This window comes from Spermophilus citellus (genome assembly GCF_964194105.1).
Source record: "Spermophilus citellus genome assembly, chromosome: 13".
Classification (NCBI taxonomy): Eukaryota; Metazoa; Chordata; class Mammalia; order Rodentia; family Sciuridae; genus Spermophilus; species Spermophilus citellus.
In genome coordinates this window covers 111,837,004-111,861,213 of record NC_138193.1, presented here as the reverse complement: position 1 = coordinate 111,861,213, position 24,210 = coordinate 111,837,004, and positions in this window count along the sequence as shown.

Sequence of the window (24,210 nt, the reverse complement as noted above, 5' to 3'; positions counted from 1 at the left end):
CTCATGACAAGTGAGCACTGGAGGTCTCTCTACCTTCCACAACTGCATGGCCAGTCATTTAAATGTGACTGTTCAGAGGACCACCCTCTGCAGAGATCAACCACTCACCAACCCAACTGCTCAGGGTGCATGTGTTGCTGAGAACTATTCTGGATTTCTTGGTCCTAGAAGCTACACTGTGGTCTGAGCCAGAAATAATGTCTACCCTAAGACAGCTCACCCTCTTCCTCTACCCTCTTCCAGAATTAGTGTCCATGGGTCGTCTGTCCCTACAAAGCCACAGAACAGAGTTGTCAGACACCCAGAGCATCTCGCCAGGCCTCACAACACAGCATTGCTGATCTACTGACCCCAAGTAGGCACCATGGGGGGGGGGGGCAGAGAGCAGGGACCCTGACAAACTGTTGGAGCCCCAGGAGGTATGGGGAGAACTTTCCAGATTCAGGGATGGGAGACCATGCATCAGTGTACCTACACCATAACGCTTGGTTGAAGACTCTTGAAGCCTACATTTTCAAAAAGAGTCCTATAAAATATGCTGTCCCTCACCTGGTTGACAGAGGGCATGAGGGACAGACATAGTGGCCTCACTGCCAAAAATGAGGCACATTGATGGTCAGCCACATTTTACTATGGCAGCCATCAGTATAAATGCTCTAAGAAGTACTAGATTTTTTTTTTTTTTTTTTTTTTTTTTTTTTTACCTTTCTGATGCAAAACTGATATCGAGTTCTGTGGATTCAGGTAATGAGATCATACAATGGCGTGTGGCCAAAACAGAGAAATTTCATCAACAATCCTTGATGACAGGGCCTCCCCCTGTCGTCCCTGGACATGGGGCCAAGTAATACTACTGAAAAATATTTGTTGGATTAACAACTTGGCAAAAGGATACAACTTTTCTCAGGGGAGAGGGTATCAATAGGTCAATTTTACTTTCAGGAATATATCATAAAGGGAATGTGTGGTTGGCCATTGTATTTAGCTAAAATTATTTTCAACAAGTGTTTCTAATAATAAGATAAATTTTACTAATAAAGGCCTAACTAAATAAATTTTGATCAACCCAACCACATACCAACTATAACAGTGTGCAGACAGGAAATGCTGCACAGAAGAACATTTCTCCACATAGGAACCCATTGTGAAACGTTTGGTGAATAAAGGCAGGCAGATATCTACACTGCACTTAGTATGATAGAATTTTGAAGGTTAAAATACATACATGTGCAAATGATTCTGTAGCATGATGCTAATTTAAAAATATGAAAAATAGACTTTTGAATAAGGCAAAAGGAGTTTTATCTTCTTATTTCTTTTTCTTCAAATTTCACCCTTACTCTAAGATGAACCTGTATGACTTATGTAATAAAAAAGATCAAATAAATTTTTAACAAAGAAAAAAAACCTGTATAAATTAAATGCAATTTAGGAAAAAGAAACCATGTAACAACTGCCCACCTGGCACTGTATGGCAGGCCCAGGGCAGGGCCCAGAGGAGAACAGATCAGTTCAATCTCCATAACTCACAATTCTAAGAAGTGGACCAGAGACGAAAGATGCGAGGGAAGGCAATCAGACGGATATGGCGAGCCCCTTCAAGCCCTGTGTCCCAAGAACATCAGTTTTCTTCAAGTGACATCCTGAAGATGTCTCTGAGCCTTCTTCTCTTCTACCTCTGTTAAATAGTTTAAAACTGTTTCTGGGAAGAGCCAGCTGTCACCTGCACGATGACAAAGACAGTTTTAGGTAAGTGGGTTTCTCTAATCAGCTGAGGCCCTTCTGGGCAGCTCCTTCAGAGCCTGAGTATTTTGGGATCCTCCTGCCTGGGCTGGTCTCCCTCCAAACACTGCCAGAGCGTTCTCTCATTGCTTCCTACGTAGGTCTCTAATCCAATAGCCTTGATCAGAGGGACCCTTCTGACCCCTGTGGGAAGCAGGTGTGACACCCCAGCCACACCACTTGCTGTCATTCTGTTGAATGACTCTAATGTCCCAAAGTTGGAGTGAAATACATACCCCAGGCCAAGATCACTTCTATGTTTACACCCTTGTTTGTTGAGAGAAGATGGAGAGGAAATCCAACCCTCTCCCTGAAGAGCATGAAATCTTTTTTGACGTTAATGATGCCATACGCTGAGTAGCCTGGAGCACTCTGCTCACAGAGCCAGTACGGGAGTGTAATTCCCGTTTGGGATGATTGCCTTCCACGTGGTTCAGATCCACACTGCACACTGCAGGTCCAGGGTCGCTGCATGACAGATGCAGAGTCTCAGTGCTCAAGAAAATGCATCAATGCGGCCATCAAATTAATTTTTTTAAAAATTTTGGATCAGTTATCATCATGCATGGGGGGAGCGGGTCCATACAGGGACAATCATTCAGCTCTAGAGCAGTCATAGATCTGGTAAGGTTCTTTCCAGCCTTGGGTCATCCATCTCACCAAATGCAGTAGGTCCCCCAAACTACAGAGATATTTTCCATGTTGAATTTTTTTTCTCGCTTTCCAAGTAATCTGTGTGTGACTGTCTCCAGAGAGGCAGGCAGTAATCCATAGATTTCACTGTGTGACTTTTGGTTGTATGACTGCTTAGAGAATTTCAGACTTTACAGACAGAATTATTTCCTCTGAAGGAGCAATGTGAAGCGGGACCCTGGAGAGTAGCAGTTCCCCTCCAGGTAGCAAGACCCCTGCCAGGTAGTATTGCACTCAACAACTCTGGGGGGGTCTGTTAAATGAAGAGCTCGAAGGTTTAGCAATGGAGTTCGTCTTCAGATATGCAGCATTGGGATGCTGGCCAGCCATGCACACGGAGGTGACACTTTGCACCCCTCTGACTTTTTAACTGATTCTTTTCGTTCTTTATTGGTGTAACCTCCAAGCTGTGACACTTAATGAGCATGTGGGATATAATCTGGTACCTAGGCTCCTGAATTGAGGATGCTCCGTGCAACCCAGGCCTGGGGGCTGGACAGGTGAAGGAAAGTTGGGACCTGAGGTCGGAAGCCCTGCTCTGGTCAGGAGGAACTCTGAAGGAGCATCCTGAGTCAACACCAGCTCGGCAGCCCAGATGGGGTAAAGGTAGGAAGATTGAGATCAAAATGCAGCAAAGTGACAGCACAAGACAGAAATGGAGACACAAAGTTACATCTTGATCCAGATGGCTGGACATTTCTCTGCCCAGGAATAAGCAGGTCTCTACCTAAAAGCAAACTCATAGGATGAGAACGACTTATGTTGATAACTCAGATCCCCTTTCCCACCCACTAAATGCTATGGCCTATGGCATGTCACCTAATTTCAATTTCAACCTACACCACAGGGTTATGAAAAGAGCAAATGCATTCTGCATATGAGTGGCTTTTGCAGGCTACGTCCACCCAAATCTACATGGTCTCTGCGTGTGGGCAGCAGGCCACATTTACCAACAGGACCAAAACTAGAGATACGACTTCTTCTATATGGACATATAGGTCAGGGGTGTGCTTCATCCAGTCCCCCTGGCTTCAGAGAGCTGCCTGTGGGCATCTGTTCCCAACTTGGCCTTGAGTGACTATCTGAGGGTAGCTTGAAATTGGCCACAGTGAGAGTGTTTACACCGTGGAATCTGGCCAATGTTGTAAATTGGGACCTCTTTCTTCCTCTTCTGAGAGCCTGTTTTAAAACCTTTTCCAGCGTAAAATGTTTGTGTCTTTTCTTATTTTTTTTTTTAACCGTTAATGTTAATTTTATCTCTTTCTCATCTGGAAAGAATGGGCTTTTTCTGTGTGTTTCCTACTGGCCCTTTCAGACGCCAGCATTCCCATGCACTAGCAAAACAAAGCACCTACAGGAGGACGGGTGCAGAGCAAGCTCCAATCCCAACCTGTGTCCATCTCTCTCAGATGAATTTAGATTCCAAGGTCTCTATGTTCTTCAGTCCCATATGGTGCCATGAGTCTCAGTGCATATCATCTGATGCTGTGATTAGTAGCAGTGACACGCACAGAGAGACACACACTCAAGTCCTCTGCCATCTGCTGGACCTTGGAAAAGAGTCTGTAGACCAGTCAACGGGATGATGTTTACAGACTAAGATAGCCCGAGTCAAAAATGTCCCCATGTTTGTTGAAAGATTAGCGACATATTTATATTCTTAAAAGTGGCATTGATTTGCAAGTGGATCCAGTTTTCTGTGCTGGTCTCTTTCAAAAATGTGTTCCACTGCACAAGGGGGCCCCCTCAGAGTGAGTGTGCGGGAAGCTCAGGGAAGCCCTCCCCTCAACCTGCCCTCTGTTGGTCAGCAATAGACATGACCACCATCATGAGCTCACACCTGTTTCTGGGTTTGGAGTCTCACATTTTAGAGAGAGAGAGAAAATCCATTTTCTCTAAACAAGGGCCTGAGATTTGTCAAGTTTGGCTGTGGCCAAAGTCCAGAAGTGCGGTTTTTCATGATGAGGAAGGTTTACATTGGAAACAGACAGTTCCAGTAAATGCAAAGCAGAAGTGTGAAGACATCCCCAGGATTCTGGGGTGATTTCTGACCGTCTCCCTTTTTGTCAGGGCGTCCCAGGGCTTTCTGCCTTCTCAGTTTTGAATAGCGTAACATCAAGATGATCATTTTGTTTCTCACCCCTGCTCCCTAATCTAAACAACAAAAGAAGGAATTTAACCTCATATCCTCGCTCTGAAATTAGCTCTATTGTCGAAAGATGACAGCTGTATCCTGATTTCAAGAATCTCATGTTGGAATAAAACAGCATTTCTGAAAACCATTGTGTTACTTCAACAGATCTGTAATGGTCCCTCTGCAAACCATTTTCAGAAGACTTGGGTAAGTAAGATGAAAAGACACCGTTTCTGAAGAGCTGCTTTATGGGCTAGGTCAGAGTGCTCTTTCCATGTTGCTCATTCCCAGTCGAATTTCCTAATAGTCTATCTCCTCCGCTAACAGATGCCCGGCCTCATGTCGGAACCAGACCGCGCCACTGCTGAGACCCATCCAGCTCCTTTCTTATTGAGCCGTTTCCCTAGCAGATGGTGCAATGCTGCAGGCATACTCCTTCCTGTTAATTACCAGCCTTCGCTACAGATGGAAATGTCAGTCAGCCTCACAGGTCCTGGTTCCTGCCATTGCCTCAGTCCATAGCCCTCTACCTAGGAAAGAGGCTGCCAACACACACCATGTGTTTTGTGACTGCTGACTAGGCAGGCAACAAAAAACAACTTACTTCATGAATATTCATGGCGGAATGTTTAAAGTTCTGTTCATCTGTGATGCTTATAGATCTGCTTAAAGGGGATTGCACCTTCCTAAGAACACTCTCCCCTTGTTTCCCTACATGGAGGAGACGCGAGTTACCAAAGTGGGTTGCCATGGCAACACAGAGAGGACCACGGAACGTCGGCCATTTGGAGCCTCGTGTGGGCACATCAATCTCTGACTAGCTTTCTTCTCCTACCTTTAAGTGTCACTTGATTTTTCTTGTCCTGCCACAACAGACATTGGTCGCCAAGCTGAACTGATTAGCTAATAAGGGTTGGTTTTCATTAAACCCTGATTATCTTATTAGCACATACATAACCACTGTGAATTCCTTGACCTTTCTTGGTATTTAAACACACTAAATCAAGAGGAATTAGTTTCAGCAGAATCATTCTCTCTTCACTAATAAAAATTATTTTGCTGTCTATGTAAAACTCTTTAGCCATCAAAAATGGGTTTCTTGTCAGGTTTTAAGGAGAACTTTGGGGCTTGGGTTTTGAGAGTAGGGAAGGGGGCAGGAAACCTTAACCAAGCAGTGGACTGAAAGTAATTTTGAGAAGTTTCTTAATTGTTCACCTTCTCAGGGATGCTGTGCTTACAGGTGAGGTCACCTACAGCGATGGGGACTGAAGTCAGTCCACTGCTGACCCAGCAGAGCTCCCACTCTTTCTATTTAATCCAGAGATGGTGACCATGGGGGTCAACATTAAATGCCCCAAATAGGCAAAGGCACTTCAAGCAGAAGCAAATCATCTCTCTGAAGACAAAATAACCAGTATCCTGTAGAAGCAAAATGAACCATGAGATGGGCAAAATTGAGAAGTAGTTTTTGTGAATCTTAAAGGTTTTATTTACTTCAAAAATGGGAATTAACGTTTTTCTTTAGGTGTTTTTTGCTTTGAAATGAGGCTGTTCCCTGTGGCTTTCCTAGTGGGAGGAGAGTTTCCAGAGTCTGCACGGGAGTGTGAGGGATTCTAAGCTGGAGAACTGTAGTAGGACCGATTGGAAGGAGATACGTGAGGCTCCCAGGGAAAGTGAGGAAGCATATGTCTGTTCTTTTTCTGGTTCCATTTTAAGAAGCAGATGTTATTTGTATGCTTTTCATGTCTACAAGAAAGGGAAAGCATGTTTAGGTATTTTACAGACAGAGCAGAAATGAGGTCATTTCATGCCCTTCCCCCAAAATACTGTACTAGATATATTTGGTAAGGTACTACACTACCAGGAGTAGCCAGAATTGTTCAGAATTCACTGTTTGCGTCACACTGCATGCCATGAGGCACAGGTAAATGTGTAGCAACAGGCTCACCTCAGGAAAGGTAAAGCTGTATGCATGCACATAAGTTCACCAACAATCTTACTCAGGTAAAGGACAGGCAGCACATGTTTCCCAAACACAAAAATTGTGCAATGTTCTTCATCATAGTTTATCTGAACAATTGAATCTTTTTTTAAAAAAATATGTATTTTTTTAGCTGTTGAAGGACCTTTATTTTATTGATTTATTTATATTCGGTGCTGAGGATGAAACTTAGTGCCTCACACATGCTATAGGCAAGTGCTCGACTACTGAGCCACCACCCAGCCCTAAACAATTGAATCTTATGAGATAGTTTCATTGGCTTTCCATGAGCTCTTCTTTCTATGGCCAATCTAGTTGTGATTCAAGTACTGGTTTAGTCAGCTTTTCCATTGCTGTGGCCAAAAGACCCGACAAGAACAATTAGAGGGGAAAAAGTTAACTTGGGGGCTCCTGGTTTCAGAGGCCTCAGTCCATAGATGGCCGACTCCCTTCCTCAAGGCCTGAGATGAGGCAGAATATCACGGCAGATCTGTGTGGTGGAGGAGAGCAGCTGGGGGCCTGGCATCGGGCAGCAAAGAGAGAGCTCCATTCAGCAAGGACAAAGTCGATACTCTGAAGACACACTGCCAGGGACCACATCTCCCAACCGCCACCGACCGCCTGGTGTTACCACCCAGTTCATCCCTATCAGGGGATCGGGCACTGATAAGGTCAAGACTCTCATCACCCAGTAGTTTCACTTCTGAACGTCCTCTATTGTCTCATGCAGGAGCTTTTGGGAGACACCTCCTGTCTAAAACATACCAACCATGATGTGAAGATTGAATTTCATTCCTTTCTGCTTGATTCTCATTGCTTCATTGCCATTGAGTCTGACCTGTGATCTGCTGGAAAACCACTCACTGTCATGTGAATCACATTCTTTAAACTGAACCTCTTTGAGCCCCCGCCCCTGCCTTCTGTGTCCGTTTCATTCATCTTTCAATGGCATGAGCAACTTTTTGGCATAGTTGGATGACAGCCCTCAGATATTGGAAAAGCATTTCTTTGATTTCTTTTGCTGTTCACAATGGAGTAGCAGAGCACACAGCACACTTTTAATCTCAGTATTAATAATTTTCTAAACCACTTTCTTAACTTCAGTCAACAAAACAATAAACCAAACTGTGTTTCATGTAGTTTCCCAACCATGCCCCATGCCACTGAATGCAAACATGAAAAAAAATGTGTATAATGACACACTTGATTTTTTAATAATGACCATACTTAAGCATCAACTTTTGAAGTTCCTGAAAATTTATCAATTCAGCTGATGGGAGTCGGTTCCAAGTCCACTCTATGCCCAGTCTCCAATTCCATCTGCACTAGAGGCTTTGACAGCACGGGTGTCATTTCCTAGGTGTGCACATATAAACAGGTGACATGATATGAATTACAGATTTCATTAACAGGAGTTAGTAAATTATTGAATAAATTGAAGTGGGTGGATGTGCACTTAAGGAAACTAGCTAGAGACTTTGCATACCAACACCGCAAAGCCAAGAACATCAGGCTGGTTTTGCTTTGCACCAAGGGAGATTCAACAAGGTAACGTGCTTCCAGGGAGGGCGAGAACTTCCTCTGGTGCCTGTCAGGGTAGGCAAGGGGTTGGCCTCTGCCTGGAAAAACAGGCGAGATTTGGGTAGGAAAGGGAAATTTCACTGATGATTGATTACTACTCATCATAAACATTACATTTTACACCATTTGCAATCTTTTAAAAGATATGCAATCATTCCAAAGAATGTTTTCATCTCCTAAGCAACTCGAGGAATCCAAATAAACCTCAAAACTGTTATTTAAGGATTTTTGAATTATTAAGTTCTAAAAAGAGCTCCTAAATTAATCTCTATATCTCCAATAAAATAAAAAGTGGTTTATTTATATACCATATCTTTGAAGAGTCCATCTAAGATAAAAGTGATAAAAACTTTTTAAGAAAGCCAAAAATCGCTTCCAAGATTTTGGAGATACATGAAAACCAAGTCGTTGTCTTCTGTTTTTGGTGGCAGTGTGGTGCTGGGGATGGGACCCAGGGCCTTGTGCATGCTAGGCAAGCACTCCCCCAACTGAGCTACAGCCCCAGCCACGCCCCTCACCAAAGTCTTCTTTTTTAAGTTGATCTTTGAAGAAGGAAGGAAAGGAGGGGGTGGTGGGAGGGGGAGGATGGTGGAGGGGGAGGACGGTGGGGGGGGAGGACGGTGGAGGGGGGAGGACGGTGGAGGGGGGAGGATGGTGGTGGGGGAGGACGGTGGAGGGGGGAGGACGGTGGAGGGGGGAGGACGGTGGTGGGGGAGGACGGTGGAGGGGGGAGGACGGTGGAGGGGGGAGGACGGTGGTGGGGGAGGACGGTGGAGGGGGAGGACGGTGGTGGGGGGAGGACGATGGGCGGGCCTCCAGGCGCCCTCTCACCTGCGCACTGGTACTCATGAGAATGCCCTGCTTGACCAAAGCCTACTCTGTTGGAGGGGGTTAAGCTTTACCCCAGGATAAACTGGAAACACAAAACTAGTGCTTCTATGTCTGAGGAGGAGGAGGAAGAACTTACAGATGTGTATTTGAAAAAAAAAAGAGTTATTTTACAACAAAATGGAAAAAAAAAGAAGTCGATAATTTTGAAAACAGAAATATTTGGTTCTCTAGTAGAGAAAATAAAAATGGAAATCATCGACAGAACGTAAATAGGGGATGAATTAACCCACAATGGTCACACTGAAACATACTTGATCTTGTTAGCAATGTAGTCAAGGCAAGAAGATGCCCTTTTCTCTTACAAAAAGAAACACAAGCCATAGACATTAATATAGAATTGCCCCTTCAGATACGTGAGATAGGTCTATTCATAACTACTAAGAACTGCCAGTCTAAAAATCAGCTTCTAGAAACAAGCCTGGCCTGTGAATCTAGACCACAAACTTACGCATTACTCTGAGCCAGTCCTTCTGTGAAGAAAGAACCAAAGGTGTGATCCTGAATCTATTTGTGAAAGGAAAGAGCCTTAAATTTCTATTAGTAGAGAAATGGCTAAATATATCATGGCCCATGTGTCGGTCCATTTATCTGTCTGTCTATCTATCTGTCTGATGTCTAAGAAAATCAGCACAGGAAGGAAAATTACCAAAATGCTGAGGTGGCTATTACTAATAAAGGGTCCAAGGTGATTTGTAGCCTCTGCATTTTTCTGTATTTTCACATTTCCTACATTAAGCAAGTTTGATTTTGTAAACAGAAAAAGAAATCAGAGTTAATTTTGAAGCCAGACTCTGAGGAGAGCAGGCTTCGATCCAGGAAGACCTAGGACTGCATCCTGCTCTGTGCTGTCACCTGTGCAGCTGCGGCTAGACACTCCTTGATCTCAGGTCTGTATTTTCATGACTTTGAAAAGGGACAACCACAGAACCTTGACAAGGCTACTGCAAGAACTGGGCAGGCCCCTCACAGAATACTCAACATGCCAAGTCCGCACCAGTTTCCCTTCGCAGTTCAACACATTGGTAGATGGTAGCAATGTGTGACCCTGTAGACCAAAACAGGATCCTTCTCAATGTCATTAATTCTATTAGCAAGGCTCCCTGTGTGCTGTGACACAGGTGAGGGTCAAGCCAGCACAAGGCTCATCAGCCTTCTGAGTGTGAAAACCACCCTGAGTGAGCCCTCTGCACCCTCTCGAGCACCTGCTAGGAAGGGTCCTGCTCTCAAGTCTGTCAAAAATTGTACCGTCCATAATGTATGCCCAAGGTGCTCCGGGGAAACTTAAAACAGGATGCTAGTGGCCTGGAAGACACTGGTTTAGGAGCCTGGAGCTTAGCTGGAAAAGGAAGACAGCATCCTTACAAAAGTGACCACACCCCTGACTGCAAATGAAGCTCCAGCTGGAGCCGCCTCCCAGGGACCAGCAGGATCAGGAGGCAGCAAGGAAAGAGCACAAATTTGAAAGAGGAGAAGTGTGAAATCTGCTCCTGGCCATCAGAGGAAGCTGATGTAATCCAGGCTGACTCCAGGGACAGAGACAGTGCCAGCTCTGGAGGCCTGATGGCTTCTAACGAGGCCAGGCCCAGTTGCAGCCAGAAGAGTGGGTGAGCAAGCCAGATTTCACCCAAGGACAGAAGCCGCCTTGACAGCTGGTGAGAGAATTAACTTCAGGCAACCAAGTGGACCCAGGTGGAGGGACATTTTGGATCTTTCCCTTATGGGTAGAAAAAGAGCAAAACATTGTGGGGAACACAGCCACAATAGCCTCTTTCTTTCTTTCTTTCTTTCTTTCTTTCTTTCTTTCTTTCTTTCTTTCTTTCTTTCTTCTTTTTTTAAATGACTTCTTCTGACAGGCTTCTTTGGGAAACAGGGAAAAGCAGAGAAGAAGGGAGAAGCTTCTACTTTGGGAGCATAATGATGTGATGAAATACAGATCAGTGACTTATCAATACTGAGACCCACACAACAGGAAGCCAAGGACATCGGAGCCACTTAGGAGATGAGGGTTCGTCTAGGCAGCATCCCACTTGGTCGAAGGACAGCTTTGTAGGTGATGTGAATACATCTGCTGTTCTTATCAAAATGCTGGACTGCTGGAATTTGCACAGAATACATTGTTGATTTATTCCAGAATGCCTCTCCTGCTAGGCACTGTCTGCACCGGTGCCTCTCCCTGCAAGCACTCCACAGAGGCTGCAGGCTGGTTCTGGAAAGATGGCAGAAGTGTTTTTGACATCAAGTTGGACACTTGGACCCAGTGGAATTCCAGGCATCCCATGTCTTTCAGTTGGAGCTCAGTCCTGCCACCTGGAGGCTGAGTCACTGAATTGCAAGGATAGATGTCCACACTCCATAATCCTCTGAAAAAGTGAATTTGCAAGGTAAAGTCATGGAAGCCATTATGACAAATGTCAGAGAGATGTGAGCATTTCAGAGGATGGGTGAAATTAAAAAGTTAGCATATGTTGGGAAAAAATAACCTCCCTGATGAGAAAGAGGACAAACTGAATGCGAGTGGGCAGACAGGAAGCAGAGGGAGCAGCGCAGCCCAGGGTGTGGGCAAGACGCTCACAGCGGCACCAACTCGCGGCTATTCCAGGCAGATCTGCTGCAGCGTGAGGCTGAGGTTGGCACTGCTCCTACGCAGCCCAGGGAGGAGAGGGCCCGGGGCATTCTGTGCCCGCCTGTTTTGACTCTAAAAGCCTTGTTTGAATGTGCAAAGACCTTCCTGAGGTGACCACCACCTTTGCTCCTTGAAGCTCAGGGAGCCTGGATTTCTTTCTCCCCCTTTGTCCTTTCCTGCCTCCTTCCTGTAGCAGGTGTTGGTCACCTCCTTCACGCTATGTTCGCCATACAGAGAACTCAGAGTCAGCCGGGCAGCAAGAAAAGTCAAAGGCAATCATCAAGGAGAGCCCAGAGAGCTAAATTCGGGAAGAGGGACCAGTCCAGGGGTCATGAGGACAGAGGAGGAGAGCCTCGCTCTAGAGGAGGAGATCCTGGAGTGGCTTCAAGTGGCAGATAATGTCCAAGTGATACCCAGGATGTGTAGGAGGTAGCACGCTGGGGAGAGAAGGTACCAATGGGAGGTGGCATGGAAGACCTTTCTAACAGAGGGCTAGCATGGAAAAGGGAATTTAAAAAGCCATGTCCATGGAAGGGCTGGAGTGGATATTGCACAGGGCGGGGAGCCCCAGATGAGCTCAGAAGGTCTGTGGAGGATCAGAGAGCAGGGTGGGCCAGGGGCTGTCAATTTCACCCTGTCAACTCAGGAACCCTGCTGCAGAATTTCAAGCACAGAGGACAGGAGCCTGGCTGAGGCAGATAACCTTCTGCAGAGTCCAGGCAGCACTGCAGGATGCGCTGCACAACTGAGGGAGACTTTTAAAGAGGGAAGGTGCTGTAGACGGCCAGAGCAGCAGGTGCAGAACTGCTGGCCTTGGCCTGCCCTTGATGAACTTGAAGTCTGACTGGCCGTGGGCAGGGCTCTATGGAATGCGCAGGCGATGAGCAAAGGTCTGGTGGCCTCCCAGGTTCCGGCTGCCAGTGGGCCAGGGCAGCACTCTGGCGTGGGGTCCGCAGCTCTGGCGGCCCTCCTCCCCACCCTTCATTCTCTCCTTCCTTTCCTCTCCTCCTGATCAGTTCCCACCTCTCTGCCTCCTCTTTGTTCTTTTAAGAGATATTTGTTTAGGATTAGATCTTTGGGAAGGTGTCAGAGGGGATCTGAGCTGGAAGTTCAAGGGTCAACCTTGGAGGGCTAATGCCTGGTGTGACCAAAAGAAGGGGAAATTCCAAACCCAGTGCAGTCACCGGGGACAAGGACACCTAACTTCTGAGTAATGTGTCCAGGGATGTGCTCAAACCCTTGGCTCTTTTCCCACAGTTACTCTCCTGCAGCTGGGAGTTATCCAGAGCAGCTGGATAACCACGGGGAGCAGGGACTGGGCCCATTTCTGGTTTGCACCCAAAGAAACAGGTGGGGACTTTCTTTAAGGAGCTCAGGGGTCTTTACTTTTGTGCCCAATTAGGGTTAGAAGCTGCCTGATTTTCCAAACCAATCAAAGGAGACAGGTGGCCAACAGGTTTTTCCCCCAAGGAATCTGACTCCTCTCACTGGGGAAAGAGCGTCCAGGTGGAATGATGAGGAAGCAATAAATGGGCACTCCAACATGGTCTGTCTTACCCTCAGCCCACCTGGCTCAAGGTCAGCAGATGCCATTTATTAAAAAAAATTAAAAAATAAATCGAGTTTTGTCCCCACTGCACTGAAAGCTCTTCCGACCCACACAGGTGAGTTGAAGGTGCACAGCCTCATGTGGCTCATGCAGCCTCACCGTTTCCCCATCCCCGTTCCACCCTCAACTCCTGCAAGCCCCCAGCCACCCCCTTCTCCAATCCTGTTGCCTCCTAAAAATAAGAAGGAATGCAGTTCAGACCCCCTTCCACCTGGGGAGAGACTGGGAGGGGTTGCAGACTGTTTCTCCTGGGACAGAGACAGTGGTTTGTTGAGGAACGAGTGTCCTTTGGACCTCTGTGATTTGGGGTGCTAACCCTTCCAAACATCCTGGGAGGAGGGAGGAGCACACAGGAAGCACAGTTGGAATCAGGGGGAAGTACTCTCAGGTCCTACTTGCCATCATTGTGCCCTGGAAGGGGTGATTAAAAACCTCTGTCACACTGGTGAAATCCTGAAATCCCAGCAACGTGGGAGCCTGAGGCAGGAGGATTGCAAGTTCAAGACCAGCCTCAGCAACTCAGTGAGGCCCTGACTCAAAAGGAAAAAGGCAGAGAATGTAGCTCAATGGTGTGCCCTTGGATTCATCGATGCCCAGCACCAAAAACAAAACAAAACAACCAAACAACAACAATGAAAACCTCTGTGTTACGCTTGGCAGTGCCAATCAACATCAGTTCCAATACGCCAGCTCTTGGGAGGAGTCAGTGAGGCAGCAGAGGTGAGAGTGGCTGGCTCATAGTGGTCATGGCTGACCAGCGCAGGAAGCTGATTTTAACCCCACAGGGAAAGGCAACTTCTCTGAACAAGTGTTCTCACCCCGTGGCCTGACTTTCTTCCACTTTTTCTCTAGGACACAGTAGCCCTGCTCACAGACCCCTCCGTACCTCACCTCCTTCTGTTTGCTTTCTTCCTCTGTAACCCTAGGAACCTGGATGACAAGGGGAACCTTCTGCAGGCAGTTATCCTGAAAAAGACAGCTCTTGACACCAACCCAGACTTTCCAGACCTTGCTATGTAGTCGGCAGAAACTTGACAGGGTGTGACCCCAAAACGTCAGCTCTCCCTCGGCTGCTCCAGGCCCTGTCTCTCACACAGCCCTGCATGGACTGGCCCACCCTGTCACCTGTGCTTGGTGGCACGGTGAGCTGAGCCTTTTGTGGTCCCTGTAAACTTCACTGCATCGTGAGCCAGGCGAGGGCAGGTGCCACCGTCCTGCTGGTCTCCACTCTCCTGCCTAGGCCTAGACAGGAGCTCAGGGACTCACTCCTCACGCCAGCTAGGCCCCAGCACCACTTCCCCATAAGGCCTCCGCATTCCTTTGTTTGGGGGAGGGCTTTCCATGGACTCTGTGGAGAACTCACAACGGAAACAAGAGGAGATCTGAGTTTCTCTTTGGGCTCTTTTTCCCTTTCTTGGGTCACAGACAAAATCACCGTTTCCTTTTTGCACTGGCAAACTGAAGATGTTTTTTCAACATTATTTAAACCATCACATCCAAACAGAAGGGAAAACTCAGCAAGAGTTGGAGAATGTCTGGGTCCTGATGTCCACAGTGAGAACAGGATCTTCAGGACCCCAACTGAAACAGACTGGAGGACAGGAAATGCAGCTCATTAACTTGGACAAAGACATCAACAACTCTGTGGAGATCCTGCAAATGGGCCCAGAGACCAGAATCTCTGTTTTTGTTTTTGTTTGTTTGTTTGTTTGTTTTGGTACTAGGATTTCACCCAGGGGCAATTTACAACTCAGCTACATCCCCATTCCTAGCCTTTTTGAATTTTTATTATGAGACAGGGTCTTACTCAGTTGCTTAGGGACTCACTAAGTTGCTGAGGCTGACCTTGAACTTACAACCCTCTTGATCAGCCTCCTGAGTTGCTGGGATCACAGAATCTCTGTTCTGCTCTTCCTCCTAGCCTGTCTGCACTTCTGTGGCTTCTTCAACTGTTTTGTCTATTCAACTTAGCACATCTTGCCCTCATAAAATATTTCATGTTCTGAAATTTTCTAGAGACTTTATAGACTCCATTGTCAGGAGAAAGAAAGGATCTAGGAAGAAAAAGAAAATAAAGGAAAAACTCCAGATTATTTCCAGTGATCACCGTTTCTCTTGCTTAGTTTCTAAGTTCAATTAAAACACTAAATTTAAAGAATTTTCAAAGATTCATTTTAGATATTTTTAACTGGAAACATGGACCTGCTTTTATTTTCAAATGGTCAATCTCATCCATCCACCCATCCATCCATCCATCCATCCATCCATTCATTCATTCACTCTCTCACTTGTTTATTCAGCAAACATTTCTAGGATGCCAATTAAATGCCAGGCATGATTTTGGAGGCTGGGATTGGTAGCTTGCCTTTCAGACCAGGGGAGACAGACAGCAGATACAATGGCATAAATTGACATAAATAAAAATAAAAGGGTAGCAAAAGAAAAGAGCACAATTTATCCAAGGTCTAAAGGTAAAGTTGGAGGTGGAGGGAACACCACCAAGCTGTGGGCTGAGGGCGGCTTGACGTGGTCAGGGTTGGCGATGGGACAGGTCCACCAGGAGTGCAGGAAAGGGGGGGTGCATAGCAGAGAGGACGCCGACCATGTGAAGCAGAGGACCGTTGAAAAGATTTGGGCTTCTGCCCTGCATCAGACGGGAAGCTGTTAGAGGGAACTAAGTAGCAAATGACCCACTTGAGCACTGTGTTTGGAAAGCATCACTCTGGCTGCTGGTGGGAATAGATGGTAGGAAATCAGGAGTGTTATTGTGGCGTCTAATTAAGATACTATTTTAGTAATCAGGTGAGTGATGGTGGCGAGCCAACCCAGAGGGTTAGCAGAGGGTACCCTCACTCCTAACATACACCCAGATCTGGGGTGTATATTAAAGACTGAGTCAACTGGACTTGCTGAAGAATTGGACGTGGGGCATGAGAAAAAGAGGTAAATACAATCTGCTGCCAGAATCTGGGCAAGTGGAAGGATGGAGGCTCTCTTACTGAGACAGTCCTAACAGTGAGAAGCCCAGGTTATGGGGGGAGGGAGAGAGCGGGGCCAGGGAGAAGTTCCACTTTGAATGCACCATGTTTGAGGTGCCCGAGGTTCATCCTAGACAGGGAGCTGTGTCCTGAGACACCTGAATACAGGAGTATGTGCTTCAGAAGAGACAGAGGACAGGGCCAGAGGCACACATTTACAGTCACACCCCTGAGACGTGTTCAAAGGAGGGAGACGGGGTGTTGTCACCTGGCAGGGAACACAGAGGGCAGAAGTGTTTTCAAATCTGATGTTCAGAAGTCAGAGGAAGGAGGAAGACCCGACAAAAAGACACTCAGAGGAAAGGACAACGAGAAAGAAGCAAGCTGAGGGGGGGCAAACCTCAAAACCGTGTAAAATGCTTCAGGAGGGAGAGACTCAACACGTTGCCACTCGGGCCGAGTGAGTTTGGGAATGGAACACTGGATCTAGCCAGTGAGGACCCTGATCAAAGTCATTTGGGTACACTGTGGGGTTGGACAGAGAGCTACTTGGAAGAAGTAGAAACTATGAGTGAGCCGATTTTCAAAGAGTTTGACATCCAATTTTGTAATGTTGTGAACAACCAATTAAAAAAATAATAATAAAAAAAAAGAGTTTGACATCCAGAGCAGGGGAAACCCAAAGCTGAAGTTGAGGGCCAGTGATGCTTTAACTCTAAGAAATTACAGAGAGGGCAGTCCTGAGGAAGAGCGGTAGCATGGAAACCGTGACCTGTAGCGTGGGAAATAAAGGAATTACCTGATCACAGGATTGTCTGATCACTCAACCAAGGTGACATCTCAGCACATTGGTGACACTGGAGATGTCACCAGGTCTGGTACAGATGTCTATTAATCTTGACAACATATGTTTGTGGTCCTACTCTGTGTGTTGAAGAAGCTCCTTTTTAGTGGAATTCACAAGCCGGGGCTGTTAGGTAGGCTGTGTTTAAGGCAGAGAGGGTTAAATGCCAGGAAGGGGGTTAGACTTACCCCAGGAGAGGCAGAGGAGCCGTCAGGGCTTCAGAGAAGGGAGGCAGCTGATGGGGGCTCTATGTACTAATACTGTACCTGATATCTGTAATAAAAGTGATGTTTATCCAATACGCTCCCCTTTCTGTCAAATTTAAATTGACTCATTTTCTTTGTTTAGACCCATCTGAAGCAAAACTGTCTGTAAACTCACAGGTTTTATGTGCTAATTATCTATTATTTTATAACATACATTAATTAACTAAAATATATTAAAAATAATCATCTAGAATCGTCAGTGGAGAACAGGATAACTTAGAAGGATAGAATTACGAATAGAAAGGAGTTGTATGGAAGCTGTCAGGATAAGACTATGGTATTCAGAACCCAAACCTGGTAATTGGCAGATGAAATAGAAAAAAAAAAATGTGAAGATATATGAGAGATTTTGAAATTACTGAGAAAAAAATTGAGAGTGCCACGGTAGTGAGTTTGGTGTGTGTTCATTGCCTTTCTCTGTCTTTTCTCCTCCCCTAAAGTTCCAAATTATCATATGGATGAAATGTAGCACCCCGAATTGTGGAGGGGCAGCTAAACCAACCCGTTACCTTTGGCTAAAAGCTGTCAGGTGCTACTTCCCCCCAAGAGCAATGGAGCCTGTGGCTTTCCAACATGAACAGAGGGGTCACTGGGCTGAAAGTGCTGTCCAGCGTTCCTGAGAAAGGAAGAATGGCCGCAGGTGGTCAGAGTGTGTGCTTCGAGTCAGACAGATCTGGGCTGCAGTGTGGACCATGGGAGACCGGTCACCGGGAGGGTCATTTCACTCCATTGGCCCCCATGGCCTCATCTTCAAGGCACAGGAGTCAACTGGCGTGATTTGTTCAGGGGGAGCCATTTTTCTCCCAGGTCAAAATGGTCATCTTACCCATGAGTGCAGCAGGGGAGACCTGGACCCATGTTTTTATTACAATTCACTTCTAGGGCACAACTACCGAAAAGGAAAATTATTCTGATTGAACTGGCATGTTCTTAATGAACCTAGGTGACATACTTAGCTAAGTCCAGTGTCTTCAAAGAGAGCTGGAGAAGCCCCTGAGGTATACAAATGCCTCAAAAACTGGGAGGAAATCCAGCATGGCCGATATCCTATGCCCCACACACCAGGGCTGAGGGCTCCTGGGCATACCGTGAATAGCATATGGGTACGGTGCGTCTAATAGGCAGGTGCAGTTAGCTATATTCAAGAAATTAGTAAACAAATTGATGATTGCAAACTCTATAAAAAAGTGGCCAGGCTGGGTCAAAATTCTGTCCTGGAAACTCATATCTAGAACAGGATCTAGACGATTTCAGCCATAGGGAGAATTGATTAGGAATTTCCTGGCCCAGTATCCAGGACTGACGAACAGTGGAAACTGTCCAGAGAGGAGTTGGAAGCCATTACTTTACGTAAGACACTGGTCCAATGTGAACCTCAAGCCAAGACTCCTTCAAGATGGGGAGACTGAGAATGGAGACTGTCAATGACATGGTGCAAATTTAAGGGGAATCAAAACCTCTCAGTAGTCAGTGGTCTTGATACATAATATTAATCAAATAGTTATTAAAGGGGAAAGCAAAACAGGTTATATTATTGACGCCCCTGTTCAGGTTCCATCCTGCAAAGCACGGCTGTTCCCCATGCTCTTTGCCCAGCCCTGACCCCAGCCTGCTGGACCACAGCAGGGCTTGATGCAGATCTGGACACTACCTGCAGCAGCTAAGTTCCCCAAGGTCTGTGCAGCTATAAGGCTGAGCCTGCAGGCAAGGTGGGGGTATGGTGGTCCCAGCCTGGGGAGGAACATGGTCTCACCCAGCAAAACAGTTCTGCTCACTACAGAATACTAGTTGTGTTGTCTATGCATCCAAATCCTCAGTTTTATCCTTCATTTCTTAAGCAGGCAGGGCTCGTTGATAAAGTTCCTGACCTACACACTCACGAGTCTGTTTCTGACCCTTTCAAAAAATGTGGAGAGTGGGGTGGGGTTGTAGCTCAGTGGTAGAGCACTGGCTTAGCACATTCGATCCTCAGCACCACATAAAAATAAATAAATAAAGTAAATATATTGTGTCCAACTACAACTAAAAAATAAACATATATTTTTAAAATGGATAGAGGATTACAGTGGTGCATACCTGTGATCCCAGCAACTCCAGAGGCTGCGGCAGGAGAATCACAAGTTCAAGGCCAGCCTCAGTGACTTAGCAAGGCCATAAACAACTTAGCAAGACCTTGTCTCAGAATAAAAAATAAAAAGGGATGAGGATGTTGCTCAGTGGTAAAGTATCCCTGGGTTCAATCCCCACTATCAAAAAAATAAAAATAAATGCATAAAAGAAAAGCTGACCCCCCCCAGCTCTTCCCCTGCAGCCCTTCTTGCTGTTCCCCAGGGGTCTTTGAAGATGATTTGTTACAGCCCTGAGGTTGGGGAGCCATCTTGATCTGCTCTCTCCAACTCGCTGCTGGACCCAGACCTCCTGGCTCCTCCTCCCTCACCACATTCCCTTCTGAAGTTTATATTTCTCAACCCAAGAGTATGGTTAGCGTTCTTCCACTTTGTCCCGGAGGACACTGCACCCCCTGAAGCTACCCACAGTTGGCACTGCACAGCAGTAAGGGCGCAGGCAAAAGTCTCAGTTTCTGTTGCTTAAGCTGCCTGAGGTATGGAGTTTGGTGCTGCCAGAGAAATCAGACAGAATCCATTACACAGTAAGTCTGAGAATTTATTTCACTGTATGAAAATTTTACCAGTTATAAACAAAAACAAAAAGCAAAAACCTAAGGTGTGCATCCTGAGCTGTTTGATATTATACAGTGAACACCCATCAAGGGACCTCCGGAGCCTTGGTTTCCTCATCTCAGGAGCACAATAGGCACAACTTGTTGAGAAGCTGCCTCGTGCCAGAGCCTCTCTCTGCAGTTTCATAAACACTGGCTCCACACCTCCTGACCATCTCCCAAGGAAGGTCGGTTTACTTGTCTTGACTGAGATCAGAGATCAGGAATCAGAAACCTGATGGCTTGCGAGCTTCCTGTCTAGGCCAGGTCTGACCCCAGGTGGCCCCCATGCCTGTGTTGGAAGGTGCTGATTGGGCGATGACGCTGGGAACTTTCCACCTTTCTGTCCTTGTTTCAAGGGTTGGACACTGAAAATTCAGAAGGGGAAAGCCAGCAGCTGGAGAGGAGGGAAGACACATTTGCAAGATGCTGTGTGCAGAGCATCTTTTTCCCCTTCTCCCCGAGCTGCGGAGAGTGCAGTGTGACTAATTACACCAGAGAGGGAGGCAGAAGCTCTCAAGCTAAAGTATTTTGGTACTCATGTTTACTGCGGGTAAAGTACGTCTGCATTAAATAAGTCAAAACACAGTGCGCAAAATTTGGAATGATTCCTTGAGCGCTGCACGGACGGAGTTAGATGTAGAAATGATATAATGTCCAAGTCGCAACACTATAAGAGAAGATAAACCATCTGCTCCAACTAACTCAGATCCACTTGAAAATGCTAATTGTATGGCAGGAGGATGATTAAACTACATTAAAACAAAAAAAAAAAAACTTTTTCAGAAAGAGACGCACTGCATTGTTCAGCAGGGTTGGCTGCCCACAGAAGGAAGTCAGGCTGCTACCTACATTCAGTCACCATCAGCGTCTCCATGTGTCACAGGTCCTCAAAGGCTTTGCTGACCTCTCAGGCTCAGCTCTGTCATCCCTATCTCTGCAGATGGTCCAGAAAAGGTAAATGACTTGTCCAAAGATCTGCAAGTACATGGTGTGAGATCCAGAACCAAGGTGCTGGCTTCCCCAGCGCAGGGCCTGTGTCCTTCCACTGCCTCTTCTGGAGTCAAGTTGAGCCTCACTGAAGGGAGACACCCCAGAGGATTGTGTAATCACAGATGGGTGCTCAGCCCTGGAGGAGACCTGCACAGCTTCTAGCACAGACCCCCAACTCCTCATTTTGTGAGCTGGAAACTATGGGTAAACAGCCAGATCATGAAATGGAAATGTACCCTACACGTGCACACAAGCACCCACACATGCACACAGGCATGCACTCACACATGCACAGAGGCATGCACTCACACATGCACACAGGCAAGCACACACACATGCACACAGGCATGCACTCACACATGCACACAGGCATGCACTCACACATGCACACAGGCATGCACTCACACATGCACAGAGGCATGCACTCACACATGCACACAGGCAAGCACACACACATGCACACAGGCATGCACTCACACATGCACACAGGCATGCACTCACACATGCAGAGAGGCATGCACTCACACATGCACACAGGCATGCACACACACACACATTTCACATGGACATGCTATTCACAAGTGGGGACAGATCAAGGTCTTTGCATAGCTTCCACACAGGGCCCAACTTCCCTTTTCACTGTGAATGTCGATGGTGGCACTGATAATGATGAACAAGTCGTTCTGCAGGGCTAAACAGGCTACACGTATCCTTCATTTGATCTCACAGAACCCCAATGCCGCATCAGTTTGCTGGGCACAGTGCTGCAGAGGAGGTGGCTTAAACAATGGAAATTTAGTGTCTCACAGTCCCAGAGGCTGAAAGTCCAAGACCAAGGGGTCAGCAGGCTGGTTTCCTCAAGGATGTGGGGGAGAAGCTGCTTAGGACTCTCACTGGCCAGCAGGTGGCCGCCTTCCCCATGTGTCTTCACCTTTTATTTCTTGTGCACACATCTGTGCGACGAATGCACATTTATAAGGACAGCATCACTGTGGTGCAGGGCCCACCCAACCCTCCCCACTTTTAACTTGATCACCTCTGAAAGGCCTAATCTCCAAATGAAGTGCCCGTTCTGCCGTGCTGGGTTAGGCCTGCAACACATGATTCTGTGCAGGCACAACTTAGCCCACAGTTGCTAGCACAATTGCTGTGATTATTCCCATCCTGAGGAGGAGGTCACTAAGGCTCTGAGGTCATTGCTGTTCTTCTCTGCACAAAGGCAGGAGGAAGCAGGAGTCCTGGAGCCCTGGGAGGCAAGTGAAGCACTTCCCCTTTTTTCCTCAGCATACTCTGCTTCTGTGGGAGGCTGGGCCAGACTGGCAGAGGAGGCCGTGGCCTCTGCGTAGCTCTGAGACACATTCTCTGCTAGAGCATCAGGAATCACTTTTCTCTGAAGAAAATGCGGCAGTTTTCCAAAGCCTGGGCTGCAACAGCAGGGGTTGCAGAGCACTCTCCACACTTCTCCTGCCTTCAGAGCCAGGCCCCCGAAGCTGTGGCCTGAAGTTCCAGGTCTCAGTCATTACCACCCTCATCATGTCAGAACAGAGAGCAGGCACAGCCTGGAAAGATGCCAAGAGAATATTCCATCTTTAACTGGGGGAACTAAGGGCTGCAAATACACAGCCTTCATGCAGGCGGGGAAGTGACTCTGCTTGGGCAGAGGAAGACCTTGAGGCAGTGGAGAGGTTTTGTGGGTTAAAGTACTTGCAAAGAATAAAAGTGAAGAAAGATAGGAGCCAAGGTTGCTGGTTAGAACTGAAAATTCAATCAGAGCTGTTACAGCAAAAGATGTCTGGCTGTGGCATTCTTTTTTTCCCTAAACACTTTAGTGCAATTGGTTCTTGGTGAGAATTACTTCCTTGTGAGTCGTTTTCATACAAATTGCACTGGGGATTTAAGGCCAGTAAAACAGACAGATCAGCCAAGTTGGGTCTCATGAGACATTCGTAAGATGCTCACGAAGCAGCACAGTGAGGGCTGCCTTCCTCCTGTCTGGGCTCACGTAACAGGGCGGGGAACCTGGGACGGCAAATTCACTCTCGAGTGCAGGTCTCCGTGTCTATAACCTCATGAGGACCAGGATGGTGTCCTAGTGAGTTGGGGAAATCCACTAGACCTGTGGAAGTGCCCAGGGGAACCTCACACTTAGGGCCATTTCAGCAAATGTTTTTGAATAATAGGAGAAAATTGTGTGGTCAGGTAGCAGGGCTAGAGACACGTGTCTGTAGCCCATCCTCCTCCTTCTGAGCCACAAAGAGGATTATGCACAACCAAGAAAGATATTGAACACGATTGAGAAAAAATCTTACAGAGAAGGTTTTCGTTCATGAGGACAATCGGCTGTGAGGCCGAGTTGCCTGCTACACAACCCTGGGAGCCATCATGGGCTCCTGGAGTGAAAACAAGCAGTGTATCCTGAGCCTTGTGATGAGAAGAGGAGCACAAGGTGTGGGCCAGTGTGCCTCTCGTTCCCACCTGGGGTGAGATCACCTTGGCTGGGGACTGCTTGACCCACAATGTCTTTTCCTGACTCACAACATTTAAAAATCCCTGTGTCAATGACAAAATCCTTATATTTCATCTGTGCCTCCCTTCCACCTTGTGGACTGGCTCGGAGGGCTGGTGTGGGTGCAGGATTAGATCAGGGAGTGGTGTTTACAGAGCTTCGAAGCCTACGACTGGGCACACTGCACAGTGAACTCTCCCAACATCCACATGAGAAAATTATGCTTCCATCTTTCAAACGTAAAGAGTCTCACCAAGTGGTTTGCCTAAAAACTGTAGCTTGCTAATAACAGAGTCAGGATTTAAATTTTGGTCTATCTATCTAAAGCCCAAGTCTATGCCCTTTAAATTACATTTATGTTAATAAAATAACAAAAACTAACACACAGCATTGACCCTATGTCCTCTGTGATTCTAGGCATTTCAGATACCTTCACTGAATCTTCAGGGAATACCACAGGGTGGGTATGGGAAGGAACCAACTTCCAGATGAGGAACCAGAGGAATGGACAGAGGGTCAGGCCCAGAGTTACTCAGGATGGAGCTGGGGTGCACCCAGGCTTGTCTCTCAATGCTCAGTAACCTGCAGTCTGATGGGCTGCCATGCTGAG